Below are 6,918 nucleotides of genomic sequence, written 5' to 3'. Positions count from 1 at the left end.
CCGGGCCCGGGAAGTTGGCCTAGTGGTAGAGTGCTTGCCTAGCATGCTCAAAGACCCGGGTTCAATTCCATGGTACCACATACATAGAAAAAAGCCAGAAGTGTTGCTGAGGCCCAGGTGGTAGAGCTCTAGCCTTGAGAAAGTCCAAGGACAGTGCTCAGGCCCTGAGTCCAAGCCCAGGACTGGCAAAAAAATAAAAATAAAAAAAATTGAACACCCCACCAATGTCTTAAAATAAGTAGTTAAATTGAAGCTTGAAAACATTAGCAGTGCCTTTCTTCTTCATTTTAGATGCACTAACCCTACTCAGGGCCAACACTGTCCATAATGTCTTTCCCTTCCTTATCTTAGAAAGTGAACAATCAGTTGTCTCCTTGGTTGCCACTCTGCCTCTTGATGAAGGCACACAGCTTAAAACCTACAGCCCTTAAGTTACCCAATTGCTTCATAAAAAAGCATGATTAATCTTTATCTAAAATGATGCATTTTGGCTTGGTGCTGGTAGTTTCTGCCTAAATCTTAGTACTTGGGAGAATGAGATCATAATTCAAAGTAAGCTGAAGCAGGAAACTCCATGAAAGTCTTATCTGCAACCAGAAAACCAGAAGACAGTAGAGGAGATATGACTCAAGTGTCAGAGTGCTAGCCTTGAGCAAAAAATGCTCAAGGATAGTGGTCAGGTCCTGAGTTCAAATTCCATGACTAGGACAAAAGAAAGAGTTTTAGGAATTAACTTTGGGATTGATGACAAGATCCTCAATTTTGTTTCAAAATCTCCAGTGTTACATTGTTGTAGTTGGTGTTTGTGCTTTCTTCCCTTTTGTCTTTTTATTCCTTTGTCTTTAGTAGGGTAATGGAGTGGCACAGAAAAGGAGGGACAAAGGGTGAACAAATACAGTAGTGCTACTCACTAGACACTGTGAAGGTGGGAACAGGAGGGAAAAAATGTGATTCAGAAAGAAATATATTAATTACATGATCTGTAACTCCTCTGTACATCACCTCTACAACAACAATATATATGTACAATATATGTTATATATATATTTATATATATATATAAAATCTTCTGGGAGTTTGGTCTAATGGTAAAGTGTTTGCCTAGCATTCATGAAGACTGGAGTTCAGTTCCTCAGTACCACAGAAAAAGCTGAAAGTGGTACTGTGGCTCAAGTGGTAGAGCTTTCGCCTTCAGAAAGCCCAAGGACAGTGCTCAGTCCCTGAGTTTAAGCCCCAGGACTGGTAAAAAAAAATCTTCTATGTCAAGAACAAAGTTGAGTGTTGATACTATTTACAAACCTTTAACTTTCCCAGAAACACAAACTGTTTTTAAATAAGAAATTAATTCATTGACAACACTAATTTATTTCTTCATAATCTTTCAAATTTTTAAATTTATTATTTTATCTTTTGAGCAGAGCATCACTGTATAGTAAGATTATGTGGCCTTAAGTTGGACTCAAATTCTTTATCCTCCAGAATTTTCTTACTTGAATGCTGGAATTAGTCAGGCTATATAGCATTCTTTCCTTTTTAGTTTTTTTTAATTTAATTTTATTGTCAAAGTGATGTACAGAGAGTTTACAGTTGCTTATACAAGGAAATGATTACATTTCTTGTCGAACATTGTTACCCCCTGTTTTTCTCCCACTTTCCCTTTCTCCTCAAGTTGTAAAGATCATTTCCAATATATTGTCTTGTGAGTATTGCTGTTGCATTGGTTCACCCTTTGCCTTTTGTCTCACCATTTTGTTATTCTACTTCCCTTCCCAAATCAGGTGAATGTACATATATTCACCTGATAAAAATCAAATACAATGACAACAGGGGATAAACCATAAAAGACTCATGCAACATTCTTTAAGCTTTTAAGTAAAAATGATCTCAGTTCCTTTATTTTGTTTGGAGAAGTAGATCTTTTTTAAACAGCAACTCCTTGAACTTACGGTTACGTTACATATTATGAATCAAAGAAAAAAATCAAAGAAAAAATGTGGTAAATGCCAAAATTTCTACGGAAAAATAATGAAAAAATCTGAACTTCCAACAAATATATATATATATCCTTCCCAATCCAAGTATGAAATAGTTTCCAAATATTATTAGGCTATAAGAAGAATTCATTTCAAAATAACTATATGGATGTATCAATCAACAAAAATACTAACAGTACTTTCATATATTTTGCCATTTGTTTGTTTATTGACAACCTGGCTATGTAACCACAAATGGTGGGGGACTCTGTTTAGCTCAGATTGCCTTCAATTAGTTTTCTTTCTTCAGTCTCCAAAGTGCTGGGATTACAGACATCCAGTTTTCTGGTGGTTAATAAGAGTCCTAAGGACATTTAATGCCTGGGTTGGCTTTGAAGCACAGTCCTCAGATCTCAGCCTCCTGAGTAGGTAGGATTACAGACATGAGCCACTGATCCCTGGCCCAAGCATTGCCTTTTAATATTTTTTTCTTAAATTTTATTATTACAGTGGTATAGAGAGGGGTTACAGTTACATTCATAAGGTAGTGAGTACATTACTTCTGGAATATTGCTACCTCTTCCAAAGATTTTTTTCCTACTTCCCCTCCCCTAACCACCTTCCAAGTTGTAAAGCTCATTTCCAACATATTACCTTGTGAGTAAATCTAACAAGATGATGAGAAATAGACGAAGGGTGAATTTTTTCTGTATTTTAAGAAATATTGAATAAGTTCAAACTGACAGTGATATCCTTAAGTGATCAATATTTCTTCTCTTAAGTACATAATGCAAAAAAATTTGAAAATATAATCAATATGTTAAGGATGAAAATGAGAAACAAAGGAAAATGTGCCCCATCATGGTGCTTGTTGCTCTCATAGTGCTTCTAGATCCTGCTATAGTACTTCTTCCTATAGTGATATGAGTTCCCATTCAAATGTTTCTTCTTTCCATAATTTCTTAGGAATTCCCCCTTAACCAATTAAAAGAACTAAGGCAGCAACTGTATAAACCATCCAGTAGCCTACGCAAAGCCAAAGGGAAGAGATTTGGAAAGAGATCCATACTATTATAATTGCATTTTGAGATGACTTCACTCCCTCTCCAGTTGCTGAGTGTTGCTCATTTCCTTTAGGACTTTCACTCTCAAATAGCATTATTCTGTTCACATTAAACTATTCCCTTCCTTTTAATTCTTTTTTTTTCTTTCAGGCTCATATATTTTTATTAACATTCATCTAGTAAACAATTGACCTAACAGACAACTGAAAATAAGAGACTAGCTCTCTCTTGAAGTGCAAGGGTTAAAACATTTGTGATTATTTTAAAAAGCAAACATATTGACTTGGGTTACTACACTAGTTCAAAAATAGGCCACATACTGACACTGCATTTCCCTCATGCATTGTTCTTTTAAAGGTATTAAAATATGTGGGTTCTATATTGACCCACAGAAAGCCCATCACAAATTTAATGTTTTGTGTATCAAATAACTACCTCATGTGTACTATGAAAATTTTATGTATCATTAAGCCCAAGGTGATAACTCAACAGTAAAAAGCTGCAAATTTTCATATGGATGGATGTCAGTATATCTAAATAGTAAATAAATGGTAATCCTATCTACCTATATTAAAAAAATAGACTATCTTTTCAGATTTTACATACCCATCATTCTAAGGAGAGGTACGAAGGATTTAAGATTTTATGATCAACTGCCAGAAGAAAGTCAGTTCCTGCAGTATCTCATTAGCTCTGATTTTAATTTTTATGATTTACAAGACACGAAATCCACCTAAAAACATGTATTGTTCTGAGATGGTTCCAATGTTAAACCTACAATCTATTAGGAAGAATATCACTTGCAGAGAAACATTCTGGTCATTTGAAAAAAGAAAAAATCACAGCAACAAACTGGGGAACACTCCCATACTGGATACTTATCTGGACAAGGCACACAAGTTCTAGTCAGCAGAACTGTTGGTCAGGTTAACGTCAGGCCACATGTAAAAAGCAGTCTACAAACTTCCAGACTAACCTTCCAAGGCAGCAGAACTGGTCCAATTCCTCTCAGAAGTAGTTTGGTACTGTCCTACCCACCCCAACCCAGAATCTGAAGTTAAATCAAAAGAGCAAATGGGAGAAAAAGTGAGCGGATGTGTAAACTCTTCGCACATTCTTATTGCTGTATTAAGTTTTGAAGGTGAGCACACCTACCAGAACAGTATTGTTCCAGGAAGCAGAGTAGGTGCAATGGTCATTAGAAAATAGACTGTTAGAAAAGTAAAAACATGTTTCAAAATCTACAATAAACCTGTATCCAAAGGAGTCTTCTATGTCAGTAATATGCTGAGTTCTGTGGTACAGCTTTGCAATGGGCTCCCTTGGGCACGTCTCACTTCCTGCCTGTTGAGGGGGAACATGCTACACAGAGCTATGATGGTTTCTACTGAGTGGTAAAATTCACAGATGTTACAGGTTACTCATGTCAGGATCATTCCTTGTGCAATGGTTGATGTAGATGAAGATAAAATGGTTTCTTGGTCAATAGTTGTAATTTCTTTCGTTTAAAGTCAGTGGGTTTCTTGTATAGTTCTATTATAATTGGTCCAGGTTTTATTTCATCCATCTCCCTGAAAGCAAAACACTTGGTGCTGGTAAACCTCTTTTTAGGCTTGTAGTGTTTAAATTCAAAGAAGATAGCTGCACCTTTGGTTAACTTTTCAACATGCTTCTGGAGCTCAATATCCACATTAAAATAGACATACGTGTCTTCTTTTCTTGAAGCCACAGGGGTATCTTGCACAGGAGTTAAATCTATGCCATTCAAATCTTTTACACTAACTGTACTATAGGGGTCGATGCACTGCCCAGCATCTTTCAGACCAATTTTCTCAATTCTGATACTGAGGAACGTCATTCCAGGTTCCGATGGCAATCTGGGTAATAAAGTACCGGGAACTCGAGCAGGGAAAGAATCAGGAGACCCTGCTCCAGCACCACCTTCTTCTTCATCTTCTTCAAATTCCAAATTCTCTTCTTCACCAGGTGCTAAAATTCTTCTTAATGGTACAGGCTGAACATGAAATGGAAATTCTTTATTATATGTAAGAATATTCTTTAGTATTGGTTCTAGCTTCTTCAGGTCCTCCAGTTTAAATTCTTCTTGGGACTGTGTGGACTGTAAAGCTGCACTTCTCAATTCCAAGCATGTTGCGATTTTGCCTATGGTTCTCTTTTGTTCTTCTGTGAATTCTGAATTATTGTGTTGAGCTTGGGCCTCTTTTTGTAGATGTCTTGCTAATATCTGATACTCGTCTATCGCCTCCACCAGCTGGCCCCACGAGCCGAAGTCGGCGCCTCTCCTCAAACTGGCGCCCCAGCGCTGCAGCAGACTCCGGGTCACCTCCGACATGGCCGGTGCCCACCCCGGCCCCCTCCCACCCCGGCCCCTCAAGAAGCAAGGCCGGGTTCAAGAGCGCCATCCTCCCCGGGCCTGGCCCCGACATTAACAGGGCCAGGAGGAACCGCTAGGGCCACCGCCGCCGCCTCCTTTTAATTCTTAATGAATAGAGAAAAGGAATCTATATTCCTAGATGGCATCATGAAGAAAACAAATGATGAATATGCAATTAAATCTTTATTTTCTCATAGGAAAATGAGTGGTTAGAAATGCCTATAATTTGCTCAAAGTCATAAAGCTAATCAATGACAGGATTATTTGAACCCAGATGTTTTCAAATGTAATTCCAATGTCTTTTTACAATATCAATGCATGTTCCCTTGATTGTACTTGGTGATTTGAATCAAATTGTAAAGGCAATATTTGTCCAATCAAATCAAATACTATATAGGAAGAGTAAAAGGTGCAGAGGAAGAAGAAAGTACATACGTACCCTTAAGATACATATATGTATTCATCTAGATCTAGAATGACATTAATGCTGGCTAAGTAAAGACATATCAAAACAAGAAAATTTTCAAACTTCACAAAACTGGGAAGAGAAAAAGAAGTATTTACAGTTAGAATTTCATTTTACTACTGAAGAAATATCTAGTTGTTTCAATTAAAATAAATGTACCAGTACTTCAGAAGGAATAAATATTCATTGTTTCAGAGATCTAAAACCTCATAATTTTTTAAGTTGTTATAAACAGCAGCTTTCTAGAATTTAAAAAATTGGCTAAAATGTTTATTTTGGGCATTCTTGCCCCATAACTGAAATGAAAAAGGCTTTATAGAAATTGGACAGTCAGGAAAATAAAAATATTTGTGAATTAGGATATCAGCTCTGACATCCAATGAAGACATCACTATCTACCTATCTATTAATAAGTACTACCCCAGAATAATGCACAATAGTGACTTTCATAACTCCTCACAATCAATATAGAATTGGATGGTAAAGGCACCATGTTTCAACAAGCTCTAAGTTTGACTTTCCAGGCCATCACAGTGTGTGTGTGTGTGTGTGTGTGTGTGTGTGTGTGTGTGTGCGCGCGCGTGAGTGTGTGTGTGTGTGTGTAACAGAAAGGGGGGGAGAGGGAAAGAGGGAGAGGGGGAGGGAGAGAGAGAGATCATCATCATTCTCCTTGCTGAAATATGGAAGGAAGATCGACACACTTATGCTGTTTGCCCTGTTCTTATGTACAGTAAATATATAAGAAATTATGACACTTGTTTGTTGCATGTTCCTTCCTTTTAATCCCAACCTAAGGCTCTGTGCTTCAACATCACATTACATTGGGAAGAGTGGAGCTGTTCCAATCTGAGCTTGGATAAGACTAATTTAAAATAACCTGAGATTTAATCTTGTTTTAAGAATTACACTATTCATGCTTTCATTCAGTTAATTCATTTGTAACCACTTACATATCACCCAGTGTATTTATTGGCACATTCTAGCTACCACAAATGAGGGAACCTATGCAACCTCTGTTTC

The 6,918-nt window shown here is 37.1% G+C and overlaps 1 pseudogene; it reads right to left on the bottom strand.

The window, feature by feature from the left end:
* Window positions 1–4,318: 4,318 nt before the first annotated feature.
* LOC150061155 (axin interactor, dorsalization-associated protein pseudogene) lies at window positions 4,319–5,515 on the bottom strand (annotated as a pseudogene).
* Window positions 5,516–6,918: the final 1,403 nt, after the last annotated feature.

Source organism: Megascapheus bottae, chromosome 6 (genome assembly GCF_031878675.1).
Source record: "Megascapheus bottae isolate mThoBot1 chromosome 6, mThoBot2.hap1, whole genome shotgun sequence".
Lineage (NCBI taxonomy): Eukaryota > Metazoa > Chordata > Mammalia > Rodentia > Geomyidae > Megascapheus > Megascapheus bottae.
This window is presented reverse-complemented; position numbering and strand designations above follow the sequence as displayed.